Consider the following 8896-nt stretch of genomic DNA (forward strand, 5'->3'; position numbering starts at 1 on the left):
CATGACGATCCGCCGATCATAACACCAATAGTAGGGAATAGCTCGGTAAAGAGGGTCCTTGTAGATAACGGTGCCTCGGTGGACATCTTACTCCATGATACCTTTCTAAGGATGGGTTATAATGATTCTCAATTAACCCCGACTGATATGCCGATATATGGATTCGCAGGAGTGGAGTGCCCCGTGGAAGGGATAATTAAGTTGCCAATGACCATAGGTCAGGAACCAAGACAAGCAACACAGATGTTGGACTTTGTGGTGGTGAAGGCTAGTTCAACTTATAACACGATAATGGGAAGAACATGGATACATGCCTTCAAGGAAATCCCTTCTTCCTATCATTCAGTGATGAAGTTTCCCACCCGGAATGGGATTGGAGAAGAGAGAGGAGATCAGAAGATGGTAAGAAGTTGGTATGTTGCCTTTCTTAGGGCAGATGGAGTTGGGGGATAGGTTCTGCCTATTGAAGATCTGGATATCCGTGAGAATAATGAGAAAAGAGGGAAGCCAGCAGAAGAATTGGTTTCGATTCCTTTTGCTCCCGAGGATCCTGAAAAAGTGACTTTCATTGGAGCAACAGTAGAGGAACCCCTTATAGGGAAGTTGGTAAAAATTTTGCAAGAAAACAGTGACGTGTTTGCGTGGTCGGCAGCTGATATGCCAGGAATAAACCCGGAACTGATCACTCACAAGCTGAATGTGGATCCAAATTGAAAGATTGTGAAGCAAAAGAAAAGTAGCTTTGCTCCAGAGAGGAAAGAAGCTATTAAACAAGAAGTAGAGAAGCTTTTAGAGGCTGGTTCCATTGAGGAGATACAATTTCCGGAATGGTTAGCAAATCCTGTGATGGTAAAGAAGGCTAATGGAAATGGAGGATGTGTTTGGATTTCACCGATCTGAATGACGCATGCCCTAAGGACTATTTCTCATTGCCAAGGATATATACATTGATAGATGCTACTGCTGGTCATTATATGCTGAGCTTCATGGATGGATTCAGTGGTTACAATCAGATCAAGATGCATAAGGATGACATCCCAAAGGTATTATTCATTACTGACTTTGGTGATTTTTGTTATCTTTTTATGGTGTTTGGTCTCAAGAATGCAGGAGCCACCTATCAAAGGTTGGTAAATAAAATTATCAAGGATCTTATTGGTAAGGCCATGGAAGTTTATGTTGATGACATGTTAGTCAAGAGTCTAGTGAATACTTACCACATAACCCATTTGAGGGAAGCTTTTGAGGTCCTGAGATACCACGAAATGATGTTAAATCCTGCAAAGTGTGCTTTCAGAGTGGGATCGGGAAAGTTTTTGGGACTGATGGTCTCTAAGAGAGGAATCGAGGCCAATCCCGATAAAATAAAGGCAATCTTGGACATGGAGCCACCAAAAACTATCAAAGATGTTCAAAAGCTCACTGGAAGGGTTGCTGCATTGGGGCGATTCATCTCCAAATCTGGGGACAAGTGCTTGTCGTTCTTCAAATCCTTGAAGAAGGTTAAGGATTTCGTATGGACTGAGGAAAGCCAGAAGGCATTCGAAGAATTAAAGAAATATATGGCTCAGGTCCCGTTGTTAGCCAAACCAGCTCTGAATGAAACTTTATACTTGTACCTGGCCGTTTCAAAAAATGCCTTGAGCGCTGTATTGGTTAAAGAGGAACTTAAAGTCCAGAAACCCGTAAATTATGTTAGAAAAATTCTGCATGTGGTTGAGTTGAATTATTCAACTATTGAGAAGTTTGCTTTAGCCTTGGTAATGGCTTCAAGGAAGTTGCGTCCTTACTTTCAGGCTCATAAGATTGAAATGCTAACAAAACATCCCTTGAGAAATATTATCCACAGTCCTAAAGCTAGTGGGAGGCTAATTAAGTGGGAAATAGAGTTGGGAGAATTTGACATGAAGTACAAGCCATGAACGGCAATAAAAGCCCAGACATTGGCTGACTTTGTGGTGGAATGTACCATACCCAACCAAGAATTTGGAGGGCAGGAAGATACTATGCCTCAAGACACAGAAGGTAATAAAGGAGGCAAAGAAAAGGCTGTAAAGGAGAAGGAATATTGGGTTCTCTATTTTGATGGAGCATCAAAAATAAATTCAAGCGGAGCAGGGCTAGTTTTACAAAGCCCCGATGGGTTCTTGATTGAATATGCTATGAAGCTAGACTTCCTAACTATAAACAATGAAGCAGAATATGAAGCTCTGATAGCTAGCCTCGGCCTAGCAAGAACACTGGGGGTCAAGAACTTAAAAGTCTGCGGAGACTCGAAGTTGGTCATATCCCAGGTCAAGGGAGAGTTTGAGGCAAGGGATGATACAATGGCTAAGTATGTCCGCCTAATAAGGGCTGTGATGACTCAATTCGATGAATGCCATGTTGAGCACATCCCAAGGGAGGAAAATCCTAAGACGGATGTATTATCAAAGTGTGATTCATCTGAGATAGAGGAAAGTTCAGGAAGTGTATACTTCCGTGTTTTGAAGACACGGAGCATTGATGTTAAGCTTGTAGCTCCTATAGGGTTGGGGACATCTTGGATAGATCCCATTAAGGCCCATATTCAAACTGGTTGGCTACCAAATGACGTGACTGAAACACGAAAGTTGGTTGTTCGAGCACTGAGATACTCCTTGATCGATGGGATTTTGTACAAAAGATCTTATGTGGTTTCTTACTTAAGATGTCTCAGGCCCGATGAGGCACGCCTGGCTCTTGAAGAAGTACACGAAGGTATCTACGGGCAACACCTGGGGGGAAGAGCACTGGCTCATAAGATAACCCGTTTAGGCTTATATTGGCCAGAGATGATGGTCGATGCCAAAGAGTATGTGAAGAAGTGTGATCGTTATCAGAAACATGCACCTGTTGTTCGATAACCCCCCGAGATGTTGACTTCCATCAACTCTCCCATCCCTTTTGCCATGTGGGGAATTGATATACTTGGGCCCTTCCCCATGGTCACGACGCAAAGGAAGTTCCTGGTTGTTGCCATTAATTATTTTACTAAGTGGATTGAAGCCAAGCCTTTGGCCAATATCACAACTAAGCAGGTTGCACAATTTCTGTGGGAAAACATCATGTGCCGATATGGAATTTCTCATATCCTAGTTACCAATAATGGACCACAGTTCAACAATGAGGAATTCAAGAAGTATTACGAGGAGAATGAGATTAAGTTGCGGTTTACCTCTGTAGCTCACCCATAAGCCAATGGGAAAGCGGAAGTGGAAAATTGTATAATCTTGGATGGACTGAAGAAGAGGATCAAGAAATCAAGGAATAACTGGGTGGATGAAATACTCCCAATACTATGGGCTTATAGAACTACTTGTAGAGTCACAACTGGAGCAACTCCCTTTATGTTAGCATATGGGGATGAAGCGGTTGTTCCCGTGGAAATATCACATTCGTCTCCCAGGATCCAAGCTTTTAATGCTGAGGAAAATAAGGAGGGCAGAGACTAGCCCTGGATCTAATCGATGAAGTACGAGATGAGGCCCATGCGAAGATAGTGGAATATCAGAAAAAGGCTTCATTCTACTACAACCTAAGGGTTAAAAAAAGGTTCTTCAAGCAAGGTGACTTTGTTCTTAGGAAGGTGGAAGCTTCCGATGTTGGGTAGAAGGGAAAACTTGCCCCAAATTGGGAAGGGCCATACAATGTCAAAAGTGTCCAAGGATGAGTAAGCTACAAGCTAGAGACTATGGATGGTTTTGAAGTCCCGAGAACTTGGCATACACAAAACATGAAGATTTACTATGTATAAATTGATTGAGCACGATTCTCACTTGTCAAGATGATAAGTAAGTTGAAAAGCACCTCGAAGCTTTGCTTTCTTAGGATTTCATATTTTAGTTTTCTAAGGCTACTCTTTAAAGTTTGAGGTTTATTAAGACTTGTGTAAGGGATGAATCCCAAAAGTTTATGAAATTTAGAAAGTTTCTGAAATATGTTTAAAATCCTTATGGCATGACAGGTACTAAGTGCATGAGATAAAAGCATAAAGTTTGATAAATAAGACAGGTTCAAATAAGCAATACAAAGTCTGAAAAATAAAGATAGTCTTAAAGACAAAGTAAAATAAATAAGCCATGCAGGGCTAGAAAAGCTCTAAGGGGCAGAGGTGCCCTCGCCATCCATTTAATCGTCTCCGCCACTCTCGCTGGATGTCTCAGTGGTCCCGGAGGAAGAAGAGCTATGATCATCTGCAGAAGGCCGAGAAGATGACTCAGGAGGAGGAAGGAGTGGGTCCTGAGAGGTACGATCCGAGACGACCACTCGGGTACGAAACCTCTATAGCAAAGCCTCATCGTCAGGGAAAATATAGTCCGCTGGGTTAATATCGGGACAAGACTCGTTCACGGTTCCAAGGGCCGTGTCCCAGCCAGTCCTAAAAAACCCAGGGAATACTGAGTCGTCCCTCACCCTCATAGACTAAGTGAACTCCTCCGAGTCTAAATAATTATCGATCGCCCTGTCCTTTTCAGCCCTCAACACAACCAGCTCAGCATTAGATTCCCCAAGCTCCTCCTCCTTGTGCTTCAACTTCCTCTCCAAAGAAGCGTATTTCCTCTGCTGCTTCCTAAGGGCATTATCACCCTTGTCAAAGGCCCTCTTCCACGATTCATCTTGCCTCACTGCAGCTTAGAAATAAGCATTAGACTGAAACAAAACAATAAATAAAGATATACGGCAAGTGAATGCTACAAGTAAAAAGAGAGTAAAATTTTAAGGAAGGGTCATACCACAGTGTCCCCACGACGGAATCCCCAAAGAGGCTGGAAGGCACTGGTGATAACAAAAGTGGGAGCTGTAATAGAAATGAGAAAATTTGGGGTTTTAGTTCCCCCCAGAAGAAGCCTCTACCATAGGCTCCTTCTGCTTCCTTAAGAAGCTAGGCTCCGTAGCCTTACCCCGGGTGTCCAGTCCCACAAGCCGAGCCTTCTTCATGAAAGAAAGTGAAAACAGGAAGGGAAGAAAAATACCCTGAGGAGAAACTGAGGAGTGCCTCACTTGGATAAGGGAAAACTCCTCTAATAGAGTCCAGCTGGGAGTGGCACCATCATCCCAAATAAGCTCATTATAGATAATAGTCTCCTCGGGGGTTAGGTGAATGGATTTGAGGCTACCATCGCTAACCTTCCCGAAGGAAGATCTGAAGAGGGTGCCCCAATCCCCATTCTCCCACCTTAAGCCGACAAAACTACTCCTCCAGTGTTGGTTATTGTCGGGAATGGAAGCACTATTAAATATGTGTTTACACTTGGGCCTTTGTTGAATATAGACCCAACCACAGATACTTTGAGAACTATTATAACACTGAAAGTTTTTCCTAAAGACTGCTACTGACAAAGGAAAACATCCCCTAAGACACAAGACCATGAAGCATAAAATGTTTCTCAAAGCATTTGGAGGAAGCTGACAGGGGTTAATTTGTAAGTTTGCTAGTAAGTGGGGAATGAAATCGTGGAAGGAAACCTAAGCCCAGCATTAAGGGCATCTGTGTAAATAAAAAGAGTGTCGGGCTTCCAGTGGCAAGTACGATCACCACCACTAACAGGAACTAGCCTAAGAGGGGGACGAATATTATAAAGTGCGTTCATTTTATCAAAATCTATATTGTGCCATGTGTTACAATAGTCGAGTGAATCAAGATATGCATTTGAGGGGTATTCTTCCCCTCTAGTATTAATTATATCCAGTAATGACATGTAAGAAGAGCGGATTTTGATATCGTTACCTCGTTTCGAAGTAGAGGCAATCTTAGCCGCTCTCTCAGAACTCGTCTGCCATTGATGGAGATAGAAGAAAGCTTGGAAGCTTTGGGAGGAGCGGAAGGCCGGAAAAGGGCTAAAAAGATGGCCGGAAAGTTTCTAGGGGGAGAGGAGTATTTGAGAGTGCTTGTGAGGAGAGGAGATTTTGAGAAATGAAGAAGAGTGAAATGTGAAGTGGGAGTGAAATCATACTCCACCCACTCTTATATAGCCTCCATGATAAGAATTGGGTCTGGTAAAAAGCCCATTTGAGCCCAAAAATAGAACATTCTGGAAGATTCCATAAAAATATGAAAATAGGATTTGAGAAATTCAGGAAGAATCCAAAAAAATCTTCAGAAATTCCAGAATATTCTGGAATTTGGGTTTTGAAATAAAGGCCCAGCCCAAATCTTACTGGGCCTAGGATTATAAAAAGCCCAGTGTAAGGGCCCAGGACATAAAATACATAAGTGGAAACCCAAATATTTGAATGACCCAAAAATTGAAGGCCATACAAAATGAAGGCCCATTTAGCTAAGAGAGAGCCCAGATTAAAAAGCCCATAAAAATCATGGGCCCAAGAAGATAATATCATTTATATATAAACGTTATTATAAATAATTCTTGACCTAATTCGATCAGGATTCGTACTATGTTTTTGGTCGAACCTCTCTGGTCGAAAATCTCCACGACCAAGAAATAGTGACTTATTATTCGGTCAAAAATTGGTGCAGTAAGAAAGATCCTGACTGAAATAGGTCAGGATCCTGATCGAAAAATCCTGACCCAAAAAGAAGTTGTCGACCAGAAAATAACCCAGGCTCCTAATCGAAAACTCCTACTCGAATATGATTTCGACCAGGAAATAGGGGGCTTTATTCAGTCAAAATCAGGGTCAAACTATATATATAGGAGAAATCCTGACCGAAATTCAGCCAGGAATCTTAGTCGCAACCTCCTGCCCGAAATGTGCTTCGACCAGGGCATATTGAAGCTTAATTCGACCAGGATCCTGGTCGAATGGGATTCCTGGTCGAATTATATATATAAAAAAGGGAAAATTCCTGAAAAAATTCAATTTTTTTTTGCAGAAATTAAGGAAATTCCTTAAAAATTTCCTAAAAATTATGAATATTTTGTAGGAAAATTAGGAATAAATCATTAAAATTAAGTAATAATATCCATAAATTATGAGAAATTACTTGAAATTCCTGAAAATTAAGGAAAAATCTTAGAATTAAGGGAAAATTTCAGAAAATTAAGGAAAAATCCCAGAATTAAGGGAAAATTCCTAGAAATTAAGGAAAAATCCCAGAATTAAGGGAAAATTCCTTGAAATTAAGGAAAATCCCAAAATTAAGGGTAAATTCCTAGAAATTAAGGAAAATCCCAGAATTAAGGGATAATTCCTTGAAATTAAAGGAAAATTCCTGGAAATTAAGGAAAATTCCCAGAAATGAAAGGAAAATTCCTAGAAATTAAGATAACTCCTAAATAATATGAATAAAGGTAAAATAAAGTGATAAGGAGATTCTAAAATATCCCTGAAGTCATGTACAAAGGAAAATCGTTGTAAATGTGTAGGTCGCTCCATATTTTTCGTAAAAATGATACCCTGTAAGGGAATGAATGAACTTAACTCTTGCGAAATCTTTTTTACGGTTTCCCAGAAGTTGGGGGCAAATGATAGGAAATAATATAAACCCTGATTGCGTAATTAATATTGCATTAATTATATCAGAATTGGGCTGACAGCTAGGCCCATTAAAAAGGGTCCAAAACCCTGAATATTAATTAATTTCGTAATTAATTAATAAGGGATAAATCAGCTGATGAATTAAGTCCAGTTAGGAATATAATTCCTTGAAGATTAGCCTCCAAGGAACCTCATGGGATATGGAATTAGTTTCCTACCTATTAGGACTCCAAAATCCATTCTAATTCAGAGACTTACCACCAAGTCTCCTAACTCTAGTCCAATTCAAGGACTTTCAATATCTGTATAAGGAGTCTCACCCCACAAAGTAGAACTACATTTTTGGACTTGATCCTTGGCAATCAGCAAAGTACGTAGGCATCTTGTTAAGGCAGATCGAGTCACGAGACACAAGGTCAGTCAAATCAAGCCTCGAAGCTCACGAACCCTAGTATTAAATACAACAATTAAAATACCTTAGGTTTTAACCCATAACCGTATCAAAAGTTACGTGACTCGAACTATGTTTTAATAGCTGATATTTGAAATAAAATAAGTGGACTTATTTTCCCTAGAACGGCTTGTACGATCGCGTTATTCTGAACATCTATATTTTATAAATTTTCTTGTTTCGCAAAAATGACTTTTCCGGGCCCAATTGGGTGTTAAAAACCCCCACAAAAATCAAATTTTTTTAATACATTATGGGACTTTCAAATATACCATTTTTTTTGCATTTTTGGATTATTCACAATTTTTGGGAATATTTGGCATATATATTGTATATATAAAATATTTAAAAATTAAAATTTAATACTTAAAAATTATAAAATTACGGTCCAATTAATTTTAAAAGATGTATAATTAGGGCCTTAATTTTAATTAGGAGTATTATTTTACCTAATATAAATAGCCTAATTTTATTTAATTATTATTAATTAATAATTAAAAATCAGAAAAATACACAAATTCTCTGAAATTCGGGTCGGGTTTGTCAGAATCGGGTCGTAGATTAAACCGTGATTTCAAGATGATTTCTGCACCAAATCAAGTGATTCAAGTATCCAAATCAAAGGTTTTGATCTGTTCTTTCTGGTTTTACCATCAATTTCATGTTTTAATTTGTTATTTTTGACATTTGATTTCTAGGGTTTATGTTCGATTTGGGTCTTTTTGATTCTAGGGTTATTAGGATAACTTGATGATTGATATAGCTTTATATGTTGATTTCTGATCAACTCATGGTATTTAATTGAACTAACGATTCCTGGATAGTAAAGTTCGATTGTTAGGGTTTATGTCAATTTTCAATTTATACATTTTTTATTTTGATGAATATTTGGTTCCTTAGATGTTAGGGCTTTGATTATACAGTTCATAAGCTTTGATTTGCACTATAGAACGTAAAGTTTCATGTACAAACGAAGAAATTCGA

Source organism: Apium graveolens, chromosome 9, assembly GCF_009905375.1.
Source record: "Apium graveolens cultivar Ventura chromosome 9, ASM990537v1, whole genome shotgun sequence".
NCBI classification, from domain to species: Eukaryota; Viridiplantae; Streptophyta; class Magnoliopsida; order Apiales; family Apiaceae; genus Apium; species Apium graveolens.